Raw genomic sequence first — 20623 nt, 5'->3', positions numbered from 1 at the left:
CTAACCGCTAGAGTGTTAGGCTAGGACCAGGGAGTCCTGGGTTTGAATTCCAGCTCAGCCATGAAACTCATGGGGTGACTGTGGGCCAGTTGCTATCTCTCAGCCTAACCTACCTCACAGGGCTGTCATGAGGATAAAAGTTGGGGGAAGATATATGGGCCCTTAAGCTCCTTAGAAGAAAGGTGAGATAAAAACATAACAGCACAGCTCTGCAGAAATATAAACCAAATGAAAAAATAGATTCTAAGCCACACTAGTGCCAAGAATGAAGAGCCCATCACAAGGAAATCTCAAACTCCCAAACTCTTCAACAAGAGTTCAAACAACATTTAGAACAGGGTTGGGGAACCTTTAGCCTGAACTACAACTCCCATCAGCCCCAGAAAGCATGGCCAATGGCCAGGGATGGTGGGAGTTGTAGTTCAGCAACATCCGGAGGGCCAAAGGTTTCCCGCCCCTGATTTAGATGGTAAGAGTTCACATCCGCCTCAGAGTTTTGCAGCGCATCCAAAATGCTCATCCTAGTTACATCCATATTTATCGCCAATGCAACCTTTTTTCTAGAGTGGCTTCCCTGTACTTTTAACAAGTGCGTAACAGGCAGAACTTCAACAGATGAGCTTTTTGCTGGCACACTGATGCATTCAACAGGGGAAGTCAAATCGGCTAAATATCTACCTGTCACAGCACTGTAAAAGGCACTTCCAGAAAAAACAGGGGTAGCAACCACAACCCTATCCCACCCACACTAATGTTCAACAAATCTGTGAGGTATGTCACCACTACTGCCATTTTCAGGCCTGGGAAAGTACGTCCAAGACAAAGGAACTTTTCCAAGACTACTCAGGAAATCAATAGCAGAATCACATTACGAGACGGAGGTTTCCCAGCAGTTTGGCTCAAATTAGAAGCAACATCCCTAAAGGATGCTTCCTTTGAAGGATATCCCTTGGATTGCAATGGGAATCTGCTCCCAAGTAAGTGCATATAGGACTGCAGCCTTGCAGTTTAATCTTATCCATGTTTACTTTGAAGTCAGTCCAACTCATTTCAAGAATGCTTACACCCATGTAAACATGCTTAGGATTGGAGTCCCGTTGAATTCAATGGGGGCTCACTTCTGAATAAACCTGCATGGCATGTTGTGACTCAAACTGGAGTGGCCCAGTTTAAACCCCTGCTCTGCCGCACAATTTACTGGTTGATCTCACCTACACTATGTCTCAGACCTGATCTCTCACAGTCGCTCACTGTGTCTCAGCCCACGTTACCTCACAGGGTTGCTGTGAAGATAAAGTAAAAGGAACCCCATGAATTGCCCATAGTTGTTTAGCGGATGGGAATAATAATAATATGGATACTGATAAAATTCAACAAGGAGTCTTACAAGATGCTGCTGAAGCAGCGCACTGCGACTGCAATCCTAGAGTTGAATTCCACTGAAACCTGTGGGACTTACTTCCAAGTAAACTCACTTACGGTTAAGCTGTAACTCTGCCAAAAATCCTACCTGCATCTCCTTGGGAGTAACTCCGACTTAATGAGATTTCCTTTTCAGTAAACACGGCTAGGATCGGGCCGGAATCCGATGCCTTAACATACCTTACATCCCTAGAGCTCCTTGGAGCAGTGCACCATTCCCATCCCCACCCCCAAGCCCTTTTTCCTACGAGCCATTTCCTCTGCAGGAAGGGCCTGGCCTCTCCTCCGGAGAGCGTCACCCTGGGAGAAACTTGGATGGTTTGGAAGTTCCCAGAACCAGAGAGATTCTCTCTCCCAAGCGAAGAACTCAGTGGCGAAAAGAAAGGAAAAAATACTAAAGCAATTGTTCAAAAACAAAGCAAAACGACCAAAAAGAAACGGCCACAGGAAACCTTTCCAGTTTCCAATCGCTAATTACTTTTTTTAAGGGTCCGTCTACACACTGGCAACTTGAACAAAGCGGATGCCTTGAATTCCTTCCCAGCCCCAGCTTGGTTTTGGCAGCGCTCCGGAGCCCAGAATCAGCCCAGGAGGAGGAGGCAAGGAGGGCAATCGGAGGCACGGAGGGAGCCCCTCGCAGCTTCCCTTCCTGCCTGACCCCAAAGCCCACCCCGATCCCACCCTAACCCCACACGCTGACCCAAAAAAACCCTCACCTACCTCCTTCTCCCCGCCAAATCCGCCACCTTTTTCCTAAGGAACTTAGCCGGGAAACGAAGAATCTGAGTCCGCCAAGGACTTTCTTGATGAGCGGCGGCGGCAGCAGCAGCCCGGGGTTTCCCGGCCTTGGGCTGCGGCAGTGGCGAACCCCGGGGCCCCCACTCCGCGAAGCGGGGGGGCGGCGGCGGCGGCCCGCTTGGATCCGGTCCGCTCCGAGGGCTGCAGTGCTGGGGCTCCTCCTGACAATGAGAGGCGGGGAGCAGCCTCTGCTGGCTGGCTGGCGGCCCTGACGTCAGGAAGAGGGAAACGAGGCGGGCGGAGGAAAGAGAAGGGTGGCGGAGGAGGAGAACGAGAGGCCTGGCCGCTGGAAGAGTCCCCAAGCCGCCTTTCTCCTTTCTTCCTTCAGCCTCCAAAGTGGGCCGGGCCGGGTGAGGGCAGACGCACGTCGGGGCTGGACTCAAAAGGGCCCGCGCTAAAGCGGAGGGCTTGGAGGAAGGAGAGGTGTTTTCACAACGTCTAAACACCACACACGCATACACGGTCTTGTGGCACCTTAAAAGGTGACTTTTTTTCCTTCGGAGGAAGGGTTTCGCGAACTAGAGTCCACTTAGAATCGTTTACTCATTGCATTGCCTTTTCAATCCCACGCTTTCTCTAAAGCGCGCGTAATTCTTCTCCCTCTTCGCTCCACACGCATTTAGGTGAGGGTGAGTGAGAGAGAGATTGGCCCAAAGCCGCCCAGCGAGCTTCATGGCTGAGTGAGTGGGGATTTGCTCAGGTCTCTTTACTCCTAGGACAGGGATCCTGTGGCTCTCCAGATGTTGCTGGACTCCTGTTTGCGTCACCCCTGGCTGTTGGTTAGCTTTGGCTGATGGGACTGGAACATCTGGAGGGACGCAGGTTCGCCATCTCTGCCCTGCTCTTCGCCCAGCATTCCAGTCACTAACAGATTCATGAGGTGTTATCACTGTGGGAGACAGGTGTATGACATAGATGGTGGATGACAGATAGATGACTACAATCACATACATGCACCCTGGGGCCAGAAGACGATGAAATGCAAGAGGCAGAGGCAAATACTTCTGTGCAGGGCTTTTTTTGTGACAGCACTACTCACTGATCAGGAGGGCACTTCTTTTTTTGCTGCCCATAGCAGCCATTTTGTGCTGGCACCCACAGCACTTTTATGGAGATAGGAGTACCGGCACCACATTTTATTTTATTTTTACCAAAAAAGCACTGCTTTTACATACAGCTCTAGTACATACAAGCTCAGCGCAATGACCACAGCAGCAGTAACTGGCCATAATGCAATCTTCATTTTGTTGTTGTTGTGTGAGTTTTTACTATGGGAAAAGAGGAGACAGGGCTTAATTTGGACCAGAGCCTATAATCTGTTTCTAATGCTGACACACACAACAAAGTTGAGTCATGCAGAAGGGGGTTCATATACTTGCCAACATTTTATAGATATAAAAATAGGGGTATTTGTGTACTTGTCACACCTATCCTCACACCAAAGTGCTGTCTGTGAGACCACCATTCCTTTTTATCCTCCTGTTGCCTTTTGTGCTAGGAGGATCAGTCAGGAACAAAGAGGGGGGAAAGCACCAAGTAGTAGTCGAAACAAAAGGAGACAAGCTCTGGTGCTATGTAGATTATTTATTACATGCTCTATGTTTATTACATGCTCCTTCCTCGGGAGCTGTGGAGTAATGTGTTTTCTTCACTGTGCCAAATTATCAATCAGAACATAATACAAAAATCCTTTGCCAAAGCCACACACAAAACACAGTTGTCAGGGTATCACACTTTCATTTTGTGCTAGCCTGCCCAACACTAGCTTCTGAAACGAGTAACGTATGAGTAAAGTGGCCATAACATATTTTCTTTTAATAACTGAACGTGAGAATGGGCATGAAATCCATATTAGGTCAATGCTTTACAGAATGGCTGCAAGTCAAAATATATTAAGCAATATATTTGGAAAGGTGATTATGGGGAGATGGAAGAGAATTTGAAGAGGAACCATAGCTCAATGGTAGAGCGCATGCTTTATGTGCAGGAAGTCCTACGTTCTATCCCTGGAATCTCCAGTTAGAAGAATCAGGTAGACTGAGACCCTAAAGAGCTGCTGCCAGTCAGAACAGATGGCACTGAGCTAGATGGGACAAACAGTCTGATGTGGTATAACAGCATTCATGTGAACTAGAAGCAAGATGCAACCATTACTTATGTGGAGATTTAACTTCTTAGAGACCCAGGTAAAGGACCTAAAGCTTAAAGAACTTTAGCACCCAGGTGGGTTCCCTAACTGTTTTTTAAAAACTATCTCCAAAAGACAAAACAGGGATAGCGTTTTGTTAGTCAGATACCAGAAGGTAGATACTGACCCTGTTAAACCAATTGGCACATGTGAAGATACCTTGAAACATATGTGGAGAACCCTTAAAGGACAACTTCACACATATGCTTATTTTATCACTTGATGTTTAATACCTTTAGACTGAAATAAATTCAGCAGCATTTCACCAATTGAAAGCATCTTTTGGAATTGCTGGCATCTTCCGTTAATTGTTTTTGAGATTCAACTTTAAAGGGACACTTTTTAAAAAACTCCCTTGTGATTATTAATCTTTTTCCTGTTCATAGAAGGAAAGGGGTGGAAGATTGTTGCTCTGACAATATACACTAGGATAGGCTAGGATCAATATATTGGAAGCACAAATGAATCTCTGAGACAATAACTAAAACATTCAAGTTGATTCATAAGCACAAGCAAGTCTGAAGATGGGGCTAAATTCACAAATTTACCTCTTTAGAGAACACAAGTACTAAAATGTAACAAATCACCTTGCATTCTAGTAGAACTAGGGAGATATCAACATCACAGTGTAAAAAAGCGATGCCTGCCTTCCAATAAAAGCCTTGTTGGACTTAGGTTTCCCATATCCTAAAATTTGTTGACTCAAATATATGACTTGTTTTACATTACATATGAAAGTAGTCTCCCTCTTTCCCTTGCAAAAAAAAAATGGTGTAAAGGAGACTGGGTGAGAATAAGATATTTCCTTAGTCAGCTGGATACTATTGAAGATGTTTAGAAACTTTTATTCAAAATATAAGCTTTATTTTAAATCTTGGATGCATGTCATTTAACATTAGATATCCCACAAATCTGTACAGATTTTGTTATGTACTGTACCTCCTGACGCCTCAATACCATCATTTGAAGAATGTTAGAACTCAGTATATGTTTGCCAAATTCTTATTTATTCTCAAAGCAAGTAAGCACACTTTCTATTAGAGAGTTTCCACATCCCCTGCCCCCATCTTGCTTTTTAAAAGGTCTCTGAAATGTATATACTTTATTTTTATTCTCCTCTGATTTAGATTTGAACAGTTCAGAAAAGCTCACACCCTTCCACTCATGTAACAGCAGGCAAAGGGGGGGGTGGGATGGGGAAAAGATAATAAGTTAGATTTGCAGAGTATTAGAACAATGACTTTATTCAACACTGACAGAAGAATGTTGTGCTTGTCTTCATGTTTTGCGGCAGCTTTGCTGACATATGAATAAACAGTTAATAAGAGTTAATAACAAAAAGGGGCTTAAATTCTGACATACAGCTCAGGGTTTTTTTTCTGCTGTACCCCATAGTATTATTAACAGCATGAACTAATATGACATATCAGAGAGGCAGTAATAATGTTTCTAGAGAAAGGGAGGCATTCAGTAAAAGCTGTGTTGCCTCTATGTGCAAGCTGCAATATCTGATGTCCCATAAAACCTTCCAGTGTTTGAATATTTTTTTAAATTAATCAATCCAGCAGGACAGGTGGGACAAATCCACACTTTTTTTGCATCTAAATATTTGCAAATCCAGGTCTTTTGTACTAACTGCATTGATCTGCTGCTTTGAGGTGTATTATTCTGTACTAACTCAGCATGTTTTTTTCTTCCTGTATTTCTCATTCTGGTATATCCCATTCAATCCATAAGGTGTTTTAGGCTGCATTCTCACTCTTATAGCTCCATTTAAAACATATTTTCCCTTAAGTGTTCACAGGAGGACAGGAATATGTCAGAGACTTCGGAGACTCCAATAATACGCAGGCACATCAATATTCTGGATGGACAGATGATATGAGCTCTGAAAATCTAACGGGCAAACCTGTGAAGGTAACTTAAGCCTTCAAATCTAAATTTGTTTAGAGTAGTACCACCCAAACTCACAGGGCTACTTTAATATATGTGAAATGAGGACTACAGCCTCTGCAAGGTTTATTCTAATGTGCAGATAGACACATTTTGTGTAGTGTCAAAACATTTAGTGCTGTGTGAAATATGTTTTTGTGCAGTTGAGCCTATGGGATTTAATAAGGAACTAGGTAGTTTGTAAAAAAAAGAAATAGATGAGAAAATATAAAAAGAAATAGAAAATAAAGATAAATACTGGTTCCTTTCAAATCCTCATAACTTGGTACTACTAGTCAGTGCTTTTTTGGTAAATAGTAATGTGCCGGTACTCATATCTTGATAAAAGTACTGTGGGTGCCAGCAGAAAATGGCTGGCATAGGCAGCAAAAAAAGAGGTGCTAGTACTCCATACTGGTGAGCAGTAGTATAGTGACAAACTCAGAAGTGCAGGGTCCCTTCATATTAGTCACAGCCACACACACCCTTTTTTGCTGATGGGTTGAGAATGAGATCCTTGTTAATGCCTTCTCCCACAACACCAGATATCCCCAGGAGCCAATAAGCATGAAAGGGGAGAGTGTTAGCTGCTGAGAAGAGTCTTCTCAATGGCTGACCCACCTCCTTTCATTCTGATTGGCTCCAATCAGAGGAAAGGACAAGGAAGCATGTTAGAAGACTCTTCTCAATGGCTAACACACTCCCCTTTCATGCTGATTATCTCATAGGATGCTGAAGACATAGGGACCCTGCTGGGACCCTGCTCCCCAAAAAGTAAGGGTCTAAGATCCCTCAAGACCCTGGAAGACTACACCTCTGCTGGTGAGTACTGTCATACAAAAAATGCCCTCCTAATGGTATATTATTGAATAGTTTTGGGGCAGGCGGTATGCTGGCTGCATGTGCAGTAGGAATTTTTTTTAGAATAAACTGTAGCCTCTGTAGACTACAGTGATCTGTTGCTACGAGTGCAAACCTGTGCAAGCTTACCTGAAAATAAATCCCACTGGAATCTGTGGGATTGACTCCCATGTAAATCAAGATATTATGGTGCAACCTAGAATCCTTAGGAGGTTTGCCACTGAGTTCAATAGGTTGCAGATTGTAGCCCTACACTCTTGAAACACCGTTCTTTGGCAACTACCATTGGTGTGTCAGTTCCATCTACTTCTAAGTGCATTGAGCCACAGGATTCTGTGGCTCGTTCTCTAATATCCTGCTCAGACGTTTCTCTCTCACACTACCACTGTATTTTCATAGCATAATGCAGTACAATAAAGCATAATGGAGAGAAATCACCAGATTTTACAACTGCCTGTTTTTAACTTGGCAGTAGGAAACAAATGAGGGGGGGGGAGAGAAAGCCTCAATAATACCTGGAAATGGGGTGAAGTCTTGCTTCCAGTCATGCTGGGGCAGGCAGCTGCTTTTGTGAAATGCAGCACTGCACAACGATTCCAGTATGGAGGCACTGTGTGTTGCTGCAGTGCAAAATCCAGCCAGCAATTACTTGGTTAAATCTTGGCTCTACTTGCTGATTCCAAAGGCTCAGCATAATTTCTGAGAAGGAGAAAGGAGACAGTCCCTTGACTGCTGTGCCAGCCTTTGGAATCCAGATAATCTTCAGAATGGGCAGGTTAGGATTTTACAGTTCTCTTCCCAGAGCATCCATGCTTCAGCCAGAACAACAGAGGGGAATTGGGATGGCTGTGGCAAGTTGGATGCTTTCCACCATTTGAGAAACAATGCATCATCACCAACTCCCAGCACTTGAAAAGCAAGGAGCATTTCTTGATGGCATATTGTTCTGAATGGTGTAATTTGGCTTCCTTTCAGCACCTCTGTGTCCTAGAGGTTTCTTAGTTTTTGAAAAATAACCAAGATCCTACGGCAAGATTGGGGAACCTTTTTTTTTTCCAGCCCAAGGGCCACTTTCCCTTCTGGGCAACCTTCCAGGGGCCATATGCTATTGGTGGGCGTGGCCAGAGGCAAAAGTGGGTGGAGCAATGGATGCCCATCTTACCTTTGTAGAGTAGACTGGTTTCTGCACACATTCACACAGCCATCCTTACCAGACAAGCAAGAGGTATTATCAAAGTTCAAGGACACATTCTAGCTTGGCAAAAACACTTGGGGTGCAAAGCAGGGTCCGTGAAGGGTGCAGCCTAGGGAGAGTTCTGAGGCCCACATACAGAACCCTGGAGAGCCACAGTTAGCTCCTTAGGCCTGAGGTTCCCTGTACCTGACCTATGGATTCTATGCCCCTTGCTGGGTCTATTTAAGGAAATCTGTTTCTTAGGCAGTTTCACTGTCCAAATGATGGCCAAGCAGGTATGGGGAGTGGGCATCAGAATCGACAAATATGGGAAATCTCTGTGCTTGGTTTATGTCACTGCAAATGAACAGAAGCATCATTTGGGTTGTGATTGCCCTTTTCATAAACTGGATGGCTTTTTCCCTTCCAAGTATAGATTAATAGCATGTCCCAACATGCATGTCCTCATGTTATTGCATGATATTAGGGACAGATAACATGCCAGTATAAAGCACCTTCATCCAGGTTTGTGGCAGCTTGCAATCTATGCCCAGCAACCAGAGCTTGGAAAAGTTACTTTTTTGAACTACAACTCCCATCAGCCCCAGCCAGCATGGCCATTGGATTGGGCTGATGGGAATTGTAGTTCAAAAAAGTAACATTTCCAAGCTCTGCCAGCAACACATGACAATACATGAAGACACAAGTGCTGGTATGTGGAATTAAGTACAGTAGGGCCCCTCTCATACTGCGGGTTACATTCCGGACCCCCACTGAAAAGTGAAAACCGCTGAAAAGGAGAACTCATTGAATAGAATGGTGTGCGACGCCCGAAAACCGCCATAAAAGCAGAACAAGCGCCGTATGAGTGGGGCTTTAGTCTAATTTTGTCTAATTGAGACCGCTGCATTAGCGAAATGCTGTAAAGCGAAGTGTTGTAAAGCAGGGCCCTCCTGTAACATGTGAAAAGAAAATAGGTGGATCTAGCATATTAACAGCCTCTCAAAATCCTTCCTAAATCTAAGTTCATCAGCTTAGGAACATAGGAAGCGATCTTATACTGAATCAAACCATTGGTCCATCTATCTCAGTCTTGTCTACACTAACTGGCAGCTGCTCTCCAGCAGCCCTACCTGGAGATGCTACGGATTGAACCTGGGACCTTCTACATGCAAAACAGATGCTATACCACTGAGCTACAGCCCTTTGCAGCTTCATTGCTTTGTAGATCAGTCTACCCATAACCTCTTCTCAGTCTCCCTTTCTCATAGCGAAGCCCAGAAGTTAACAGGGAACTACTGGTACACATCACTACCAACCTGCAAAAGATTCCATGTGTGTGTAATCACAGATGGGGAAAAACATACCCAAACCTATTATAATAATGAAGGCTTCAGTTCTATGCACTTACATGAAAGTAAATCCCACTAGATCCAGTGACTAGCAGCATAACCATGTATAGGAGTGGACTGGATGGAGTACAAATCAGTCTGCACCTATATTCTTGCTCAGCTAAAATGGTTGCTCAGCATTTATGTTGGCTGATACAACTAAATAAGGAAAGCAGACAGAAAATTGCACAGATGTGGAATAATGTAAATTGTCAAACAAAGTACACATCTGGCAAAACTCCCTGGAGCTGACTCATGTTGGATTGTTGGTGTTTTGCAAAGATGTGGGACTTCAGCAGTTCTACAGCTTTCTCCTTACCTGATTTGAAGGTGACCGACTGCTACAAGCAAGAAGCAATTCTCCCACCACCATGTGAGATGAATACAAACATTCTGTGTAGCTAATTCTTTGACCAGTATAAGCTGCCCAAGAAAAGGATCCATCTCCCCCATTTTTATTCACCCTTTTTTCTCTCTAATCTTTTAAAACACAGGTGTGCACATACACATACGAAACTTTATAAGATGCATGCAATGGCAGGTTGGAAACTGCTTTACTCCAGGTCAGACTATTTGTCCATCCAGTATCGTCTACTCTGACCAGGAGTGACTCTCCAGGGTCTCATACGGAGATCCCTTTCTCTTCAGTGGCTAATTATCCATTCTTTTTAACTGGAGATAGCTGGAATTGAACTAGGAGCCGTCTGTATGCAAAACGCATGTACTGCCTACCCACTGAATTATGGTTCCTCCCATTGTCTGTCAAAGCAAGGCTGGACCTCCCATTACCTAACCTGAACCAGTTGCCTCAGGTGGCAGATTCCACGCTGATCTAAGACACGGGTTCTTTGAATTCAGGGCCAGTGTCAGCATCTGACATCCTTGAGCACTTCCCAGGGCCCCAGCAGCACCCACAGCTGTTGCCTGCTCTGCTCCCCCTTCATTCTTCCTCTGGCCTGGCATCCAAGCACTGCCAGGAACCCAGGCCTAGCCACCATTTTAATCTCCCAGAATGCCCCAATACAAGTGTTGCTCTGGGGCATAATGGGAGATCAAAATGGTGACTGCTAGACCCAGCCTCCCAGTGCTGCCTGAAGCACTGCTACCGCTGCCCATCACCAAGGTAATCCCACCAGCGTCGGGGTCCCCTGACAAAGGCCACATTCACACCACACATTTTCCACTATTATTCCACTTTAAACAGTCATGGCTTCCCCCAAAGAATTCTGGGAAGTTTAGTTTGTGAAGGGTGCTGAGATTTGTTAGAAGACCCTTATTCCCTCACAGAGCTGCAATTCCCAGACTTCCTGGGGAAGACGGATTGATTGTTAAACCACTCTGAGAATTGTAGCTCTGTGAGGGGAATGGGGGCCTCCTAACAAATCTCAGCTCCTATACAAACAACAGTTCTCAGGATTCTTTAAGGGAAGTCATGGCTGTTAAAGTGGAATAATAGTGGAATAAATGTATATTGTGAATGTGGCCAAAGAAGGGGCCCTTCCAGAAAGTACTTTGTCACAGGGCCATCCTCAAACCTGGAGCCACCTCTTTTTGGACTTATTTGTGGTATTTTGCCACATGGGAAATAAACGCATGTGTTAAGCAAGGTCTCCCATTTGACCTTGGCATGCATTGTAAGGCAAGAATGTCCAGCTGTATCTTCTTTAAAAGATATATGGCCAAAAACGATTTCTAAGTATTAACTGTCTTCAGTGATGTTATCTCCATTTCTCAGTGGAACACCCCACTTCACGCAAAAGAGCAATTTGGATGGTTTCATTTTACTTTTCTTTTTTTGGCGATTGTCCTTGCAGTCTTGAGGACATTCTTCTCCTACAGCTTGCTGAACAAAGGAAACCTAGTCCTCAGAATGCATGCAAATACTGCCATCTCCTGACATAAACTGACATGAACTTTTCTAAATAATTATTTTCAGTGTGCATTTCCCTTGGGAAAGACCTAAGAAGACAGGGATCCTGTATGTTTAAGAGATGGAAGAAGACATTTCTGACAGATATCAGACTTTTTTCTTTAAAAAAAGCCACTATTATGTGATATAATAAAATACATAGAAATCAAATCAGACTTCAAACAGCAGAGGTTGATCCATGGACCACCAGTGATCTGTGAGTTTAATTCAGGTGGCCCGCAGTGTGTCTTACAAATACAATTAAAAATCACATGGCACCTAGCACAGTGCGTTACAATTGCTACAAAAGGCAGAAAAAAAATCTGTTACTGGTCTGCCAAGACCTTCAGTAATTTAAAGTGGCCCACAGGGAATAAAAGTTTGGGAACCACTGTACTTCAGTAAAGGAAAAGGACACCTTTTGTCTTCATTATAGGGCAAGCTGCACACCTGTCAAGATTCCACCTTCTACACACCTATTAAATGCACACTGGCTCTGTGAGCCATAGGGAAGAGACCATAGCTCAGTGACAGAGCACATGCTTTGCATGCAGAAGGTCCCGGTTTCAATCCCAGGTATCAGGTGATGGCAAGGAACTCTGGCCACATCTGCACCTTACATTTAAAGCAGTGTTATACCACTTTGAACAGCCATGGCTTCCCCCAAAGAATCCTGGGAACACACGTTTGTTAAGGATGCTAACAGTTGTTAGGAGAGCGCTAATTCCCCTCCCAGAGTTCCCTGGGAAGAGGGATAGGTTGTTAATCCACTCAGAGAATTGTAGCTCTGTGAGGGGAAAAGGACTCTCCTAACTCTCAGCACCCTTCACAAACTACAATTCCCAGGATTCCTGGGGTGGGGGAAAGCCTTGACAATTTTAAATGGTATAACACTGCTTCAAATGTAAGGTGCAGATGGGACCTCTGTCTGTGAGACCCCTTCTGCCAATCAGAGCAGACAATACTGGGCTAGTTGGTCCAATTATCTGGCTCCGAATAAGGCAGCTTTGTATGTTTCACTGCTGCATTTGGGAGACTAGGGTTCAATCCCCACCAGCTATGGAGCTCTCTGGATGACCTTGGGCCAATCACTGTCTCTCAGCCTAACCTACTTTACAGGGTTGTTGTGAGGATAATATGGAGGGAAGGACCACCATGTATGTTCCCTTAAGCTGCTTTGAGGAAACGTGAGATATAAGTGTTGCTGCTGCTACTGCTGCTGCTATTTCCTTGTACACATCTAAAGGTTTCTGAAGAAGAGGGTCTGTGTGCTTGCTTGCTAGATATTATCACTGAGCTGACACCCAAACATGGGCCTGTTCACTGCAAATGTCTGGCTACAGAGACACACCCTGTCTATGTGAGCTGTGACTGCCTCTTCTGATTATCTTCCAACTTTAAAACAGCCTCGTGCTCAAAGATGATGGCTAGATTTCCAAGGAAGAAAACCAAGGGTGTCCATCCCAGGGATTTTCCAAGATGAAGTGAACAAGACTGGCCCCTCCTTCTACACACAGCTGAATCTTACTTCAACACTGGCAATGGTAAAAAAAGGAAGGAAGGAAGGAAGGAAGGAAGTACTGGGCCACTTGCTAATGGCAGCTAGACTGACCAGCACACGCTTTTGGAACAACATGGACAAAGCCATGATGGAAATCTGGTATGAAAATATCTGGTTTGTGGCCATGTCAAAAAAGCTAATGCAAAAAATACATGCTTCTGTGTTGGAATTGGTTTTTAATATGCTTTTAACCCTTTTTTATACAATATGTTTTTTAACCTTTTAAAAAAAATGTCTTCAAAGCTTTTTAAAAAAAGTTGTTTTGTTTTAATGTATTTTAATGTCTGTTTTTATGATGTTTTAAGGTGTTTTTAGTACTTTTGTTTGCTACCCTGGGCTCCTGCTGGGAGGAAAGGCAGGATATAAATCAAATAATAAATAAATAAAAATGAGGGAGCAGAGGCTGTAAATGCTGGCTGGACCCTGAAAAAGAGCACTTCGTGCTGCAACATTTTGTTGTCCATTTATTATTTACTATAAGCTATTTTCTAGCACCTGTTGTGGATCTAAAAGTTTTCTCTGTTCATTAGTGCTATGCTCTATCCCATCCATCCCCTCTAGGATCACGACAACTGGGTACAGTTCAATCCTTCTAGAATAATGAAAGGAACCAAGGGTCATTATAACATATCTAAAAGGGTGTGTGTGATTGCATTCTAGAAGCACATCAACAGGGTAAATATATGAAAGATTTAAAGTTAAAGGAGAGAATAAATTAAAGAGCAGAGAAGTGTTCAAGGCCGCATGTTTTCTGCATTTGAATTGAAGAAGTGCATACATTTGTACTGGGTGCCAAATTCAGTATCCTGAGAATTTAAGCTCCCCCCTCAAAAAAGTGTCTCTAGACCTTAAAGATGTGAGAGAAGTCTTGAATTATTTTTCATTTTCTGCAGAACTCATTTCCACGTAACTGTGTTTATGAGCCCATCCTATAAGATTACAAAACTTTTTAGTCGTTGTTGTATGTCCTTATTGTTGATCATGTTGATCATGTGGTTTTAAATTGTATATGAAATGTTTTTTATCTTGATGTACACCGCCCAGAGAGCTTTGGCTATGGGGCGGTATAAAAATTTATTTATTTAATTAATTAATTAATTAATTAATTAAATAAAACTAGCTCAGAGCTACACTGAAACAAATGCTACAATACAGCACCCAGTGGCAAAAGGATGTGTCCTGTCAGTAGAGGAGCACATATACATGCACATGCACCATGTCTAAGGATGGAAAGATTGGCTGGTTTTGGTTCTTGCCGTTTCTCATTTTTCCAGTCTGAAATTCAGTTCACACTTCTGCAGCAATTCACGATTTTTTTTAAAAAGAAATCCTCATGAAAACTTTTCAGCATTTTAGTGTAAATTTCTCCTCACACACGTTTTTGCATGCAGAAATGACTAAAGTACATATTTTTTTTGCAAACAATTTATTCTAACATAATGCATTTTTCTATGTTATTTTTACTAATATATTCGTTTGTATGCCCACTTCCTCCTAATATATGCGCTTTTGTGAAAATTTTGGTTAGAGAATTGTATGGCAAAATTGGGATAAGCGTGAATGTTGAAGGATGACTGTGTTTCATTTCTCACATTGTTTCGGAAAGTGCGAATTTGATAGAGACGGCTTTAAATGCGACCCAAATAAAATTTCTCCCCCAATCTGTAATTCAAGCAAATGCTGAATGCAGCAGTGGTGCCGCCAGCAGGCCTCATGTGAGCAGAGCAATGCATCATGCACAAGGGTGATGATGCTACTGAAGTGCATGGTGCTCTATCTGCCTGCTTGCTTGGTCAGGGGTCTTCCCCAGTGGAACTGTTTGTAGCGCTTTTGGAGAAGGTGACCAGCTGAGACAGCTAGCCTGCTCACACCAGCAGCAAGCAAGCAATGTCACTACCCGGCTCAGGAGGAGGAAAATGGTTGTAAGGCACATCAAAATCTTCCCCCATCCCTCATGATTGTCTGCTTTGCTGCATGGTCTGGCTGGGTTGCTTCTGTGTTGGCTAAGCCAGAGGCCCTTCCCAACAGCGCTGCCTGTGATGCATCAGAAAGCCAGTGCCGGGAACAAGCATTGCCACTTGGCTCCTTAGCTTAGGAAGCTTAGCCAGAAGAGGAGGAGCTCAAGAGAAGCAGCCAGGGGGCAGTTACCAGTCGCCAACATCTGTTGCTTTGGCCAGCTGCCTCACCCTACCTCAGGGGTGGGGATCCTCAGGCCCAGGGGCTGAATGCAGCCCTTTAAGCCTGGTTGGAATATATTCTGGGGGAATGATCATGCCTGTTACCTAACCTGGGTGGAGAGAGTTGTTTTTTGGGTGCATAGAAATGGCTGGTTTTTGTGTAGCATAACCAACTGTACAAAGCGTCCCATCCGTTGTCCCATCAACTTTTTGTTCTGGGCCTGCCAGCCACTGGTATGCAGCCCCAGGAAGGCAGACCACGAGTCAATGTGGCCCTCAGGTAGGGATGGGTAAGACTTTCGATTCAGTTCGCATTTCAAGCAGAATCGATCAAATCCGCACTTTCCGAAACAATATGAGAACCAAAACACAGCCATTCTTTGAAACTTGCATTTTTTAGAAATTTGGGATGCAGTCTGCCAACTAAACAATATTTACAAACATGCATGTGTTAGGGGAAAGTGTGCATAAAAGTGAATATATGAGTGAAAATAACAGGCAAAAAGGCATGATGTGATGAGAGATGGCTTGCAAAAGTGTGTTCCTTTGTCAAAACTGCCTACAAACGTGTTTATTTGGAGAAATTTGCACTAAAATGGTGGAGAATTTTCATGAGGATTAAAAAAAAATGCATTGCTGCAGAAATGTAGAAGACTAAATTTAACATTGGAAAATGAGAAACTGAGAGAACTGAAATTGACAGATCTTTCCATCCCTATCCTCAGGCAGGAAAAGAATCCCTACCCTGCTCTACCGAATGGTTGGGCCAGACCACCTATTTTAAGACACCTGAATTATTTGTGGGCCCAGCTCCAAGTGCTGGTTTCTACCTTTCAAGCCCTAAATGGCCTGGGCCTTGATTATCTCAGAGAACATCTCTTCCTGTATAAGATCCACCCCACCTGTCACATAGATCTTTTGATGAAGTCATTCTCCAGATGATATGGGAACTTTGGCTAGCCTCCACAAGAAGCAGGGCCTTCTTGCCGGCAGCCCCCATGCTCTGGAACCCTCTAACGAAACTTTGTTGATTCAAGCATATAACTATCTGAAATAAATAAAAATAAATACAGACATAGGTAGTCCCTGTTGTCTTTTTTTCACCATCCATTTACCGACTTGCATGAAAAATAACCCCCACAGCGCAAATTGACTGTACTACTGGTGATGTCAACAATACAAAAAGTTTGACTCGGGTTGGATCTTGTCCTACCAAGGTATTAAAGATGTGTGTTTCAGTGGTGTGTGTTTCCCGTAGCTGAAGCCTTTGATTAATTTCACTATTTTATGCTATGCTGCTTCCCCCCCTGCTACATAGGTTTTATATTATTCATATTTTATCATTTAATATTGCTTCTGATATTGCTTAAAATTCTTGAAAACCACTGTGAAACTGACATGCATATTGGTGTACATTCTTTTTAAAAATAAATAAATTCGAGAATGAAATCCCAAAACAATTTCCTCTGTGGCTTCAGATCAAGAAAAACCCACACTGAAACTGAAAATAAGAAACAGTTAAAATAACTTCTCATGCTGTTTATTTTGCTGGGACATTGGATCCAATTATACAGTTCAGCTCTGACATGAGAAAATGTAGAAAAATAATTTCAAACAGCACTCTCATTTTATAAGGAAAAAAAACACATTGGCTCCTAAAGAGGATATTGATAAGAAACATATAACTGCTCAAGATAGCAAGTGTGCCATTTTCTCCCCATAGCTTTGCACAGTGGATTTCCTATATTGTCAGAAACTGTGAAGATTAAAAGTAGGGATCCACAGAGAGAGATAGCAGTCTTCCCCAACCTGGTGAACCTTCAGATGTTTTGGACCACAACGCTCATCATCGCAGATCATTGGTCATGCTGGATGGGATTTATGGGTGTCATAGGCAAAACATCCAGAAAGCACCAGGTTAAATAAGACTGCTGTAGAGTCAGCGGTTATTGGCTAGAATGTGCCTGGGCCAGGGTTGGGGAATTTGTGGTCCTTCAGATGTTGCTGAACTACCCCAGAGCTTGGAAAAGTTACTTTTTTGAACTACAACTCCCATCAGCCCCAACCAGCATGGCCACTGGATTGGGCTGATGGGAGATGTAGTTCAAAAAAGTAACTTTTCCAAGCTCTGATCTACAACTAACACCATCCCTTACCATTTGCCATGTTAACTGATAGGACAGCCTTTCCCAGCCAGTGTGCCTCCAGATGTTGTTGGACCACAATTCCCATCTTTCTTGACCATCGGCAATGCTGGCTGAGGCTGATGGGAGTTGTGGTCCAACAACATCTGGAGGCACACTGGTTAGGAAAGGCTGTGATAGGAGTTGGAGTCTGATAACAGGTAGAAGGCCAAACATTCCCCATCCCTGGCCTAGACATAAAGGGTTTCTGGGCTCCAGAATTGACTCAGCCCACTCATGCTAGCTATTGACTCCTCCTGATCAGGAAATACTGTGAAGGCTAACTGTTCCAGCTGGGACTTCACTGGAGCAACACCAGTTATTTATTGGCTCCTTCTTGAGAGCTCTGCCAATATCCTCAGGGAATCTATTCCATATAGATTTTTCTCCCACAGACCCTCCCCCCTCATACAAATCCTTGCCATGCAATTTCTACTTATTGTAGAGAATTGTAGGTCATCTTGTAGGACTTGGTTGATGCAGGGTGCCAACCAGACTTGCTGAGTGTATCCAGAGGTGTAGTCGTCCAGGGCCTCGTGGTGTGTGTGCCTTAGACCTTTTACTTTTTTGGGAGCAAGGTCTCAGCAGAGTCCCTATGTCTCCAGGATCCTATAAGCCAATCACCATGAAAGTGGAGTATGTTAGTCACTGAGAAGAGTTTTCTAACACGCTTCCTTTGTCCTTTCCTGCTGATTGGAGCCAATCAGAATGACAGGAGGTGAGTCAGCCACTGAGAAGACTGTTTTCAGTAGCTAATACTGTCTCCTTTCATGCTGATTGGCCCCTATGAACATCTATTATTGTGGGGGAAGGATCTCATTCTCAACCCAGCACAAATGGGAAAAAAAGGGGGGGGAGTTTTGCTGCGATTATCACGAGGGGACCCTGTGAATTTGCCACTACATTACTGAGTGTATCTGTCACCTCTACCAATGGATGGTGTGCCTTAGAACGTTGCCCAACATGTTCCTACGATGCCTCATTGGAGAGAGACCTCAAAATATGGTAGAGCATGTGCTTTGCATGCAGAAGGTGACATGTTCAATCCCTGGTAACTCCAGTTTAAGAAGTGATGGGAATGAGCTCTGCTTGAGACCCTGGGGAGCCACTGTCAGTCAGAAAAGACAGCACTAGTGTAGAGACAAACAGTGTGTCCTGGTATAAGGCAGCTTCTTACATCTTGGGAGGGAGCACAGGTCTGTGGTACAGCACATGCTCTCCATACAGATCCCCCAGGTTCAGTCCCTGACATCTCCTGTCAAAAGGTCCTCCCAGGGCTGAGAAAGACCTTTGTCTAAAATAGGAGTGGGAAACCTGTGATCCTCCAGAGTTGGTTGGACTCCAACTCATATGAGTGCTAGCCACCATGATCAATGGCTAAGGATTATGGGAACTGTACTCCAGGGATACACACATTCGCCACCCTGGCCTAAGACCTTGGAGAGCTGCTGCCAGTTGGGGTAGGAAATAATGGATACATGATCTGACATTGTATAAGGCAGCATTATATGTTCCTCAGTGATGGCAGAGTAACTGTTTCTCAAGTTACTTGTCCTCATCAAGGAGCCTCCTCATAATCTTCCCGTAGGGTTCTGAGAACAGTTTGGAGGGAACCCCAACACTTTTGCTTAGTGTCTCAGAAACTCACAAATGAGTCATGAAAATTGTTTAAAGCTATGCTTTAGGAAAAGAGAACTTTCAGATGACGGCGTAAAGCTTATACCCATTTCCCACATTGTAATCTTTCTACAAACAACAAAGTACAGTTTCTCCTGATAATTTGCACAATGAAATAATAATAATAATAATAATGCTCTTTGCCCAAATGCTCAAAGCACTTCATGTAATTTGCTCTGTAATCTTTATAAAAAAGCCCTGAAAATTCAGCCAATATTTTATCTCCAAGTTACAGAGATGGGAGATCTGAGATAAATAATGTAGACACATGTCTTGCTGCTCACTAATTCATAGTAAAGCAAGAATTAAAAGATTGTGTTGCACCACACAATGAGGAACAAATCAACTTCTCCATTTCTTTAATTTCGCTTGCTTTCAAATCTTCTCCTGGTTTTGCAGATACAAGTGTTCAATGCACTGGCAAGCAGCTCTTAGAAAATTATCACAGAGAGCAAAAGAAAGGACAGTGAAATGTCACACGCAACAATAGGCTGGTTCGGTCCATCATATGTTGGCTTAATAAGATATGAATGAGACTTGTGGGCATAGGAGTGAACAAGCCAGGAACACTATGGGCTCATCTACACAGTGGCTTATTGTGTGTTTGGTGCTACTCACAAATTCACATGGTTCACATGATGTTACTGGCAAACAGAAGCTACCAAGCAGTTTCCCCCCTGTAAATCCGTAGTTATCCAATCCACTGATAATATGAAAAGGGGAGAAAAAGTCTTCACTCCATTTCTCTAGTAGTTGCAGACACTTTGCTCCGATGCTTTTAGGTGGGTGTGTCAATCGTTCCCCTCTCTATGCCCACTATCTCCTCTTCCCTTCTTTCATTTTGTTTCCTGTAGGCTGACAAGCAACTTCCGGTTACTCTCTTCTGTTCTGCTGGCCTTTTTTATGTTGCTGCAAACAGTGCCTTTATTTTCTTTCCCCCCTAACTTGTGTGCAAACGCATAATATTGCTCAAACAAAAATTTGTATTTCAGCTGTATCCTACCAACCATAGGCATGGAAAACATGGATATTCACGCTTCCAGGTGTTTTTTAAAAGGAACCTACTGCAGCTGGTAGAACAGACTCAGCATGCTCGGTCACCTTAGCAACCAGAGGGAGTGGAAATGTATAATTAGAGGGCAGGGCCACAAGGAAATAGCGAGACTAACCGTTCCCAGAGGAATGCCTACTTGTGTGAATGGGAAAAAGCGATTGACAGCTACCTTTGAGCAGGAACTGTGGACAGTACAAATCTATTATGAAGGTAAATGCAGTGTATTTCCTACAAAGAAATGCTCCCATGCAGATGAGCCCTATAACTAATGATAGTTTCCTGTTTTGACTGAACCA

The 20623-nt window shown here is 43.5% G+C and overlaps 1 protein-coding gene across 1 annotated transcript in view; it reads right to left on the bottom strand.

Annotated features, from left to right (window-relative positions):
• The window catches only part of LUZP1 (leucine zipper protein 1), a 71040-nt gene extending 68486 nt beyond the window's left edge, over positions 1-2554 (bottom strand). The window contains exon 1 of the mRNA XM_061597029.1: positions 2143-2554. The gene's annotated coding sequence lies outside the window, so the exon portion shown is untranslated. The remainder of the gene's footprint in view (positions 1-2142) is intronic.
• Positions 2555-20623: the final 18069 nt, after the last annotated feature.

This window comes from Rhineura floridana, chromosome 15 (assembly GCF_030035675.1).
Source record: "Rhineura floridana isolate rRhiFlo1 chromosome 15, rRhiFlo1.hap2, whole genome shotgun sequence".
Classification (NCBI taxonomy): Eukaryota; Metazoa; Chordata; class Lepidosauria; order Squamata; family Rhineuridae; genus Rhineura; species Rhineura floridana.
The sequence above is the reverse complement of the archived record's forward strand: the minus strand, read 5'-3'. Positions and strand labels throughout refer to the sequence as shown.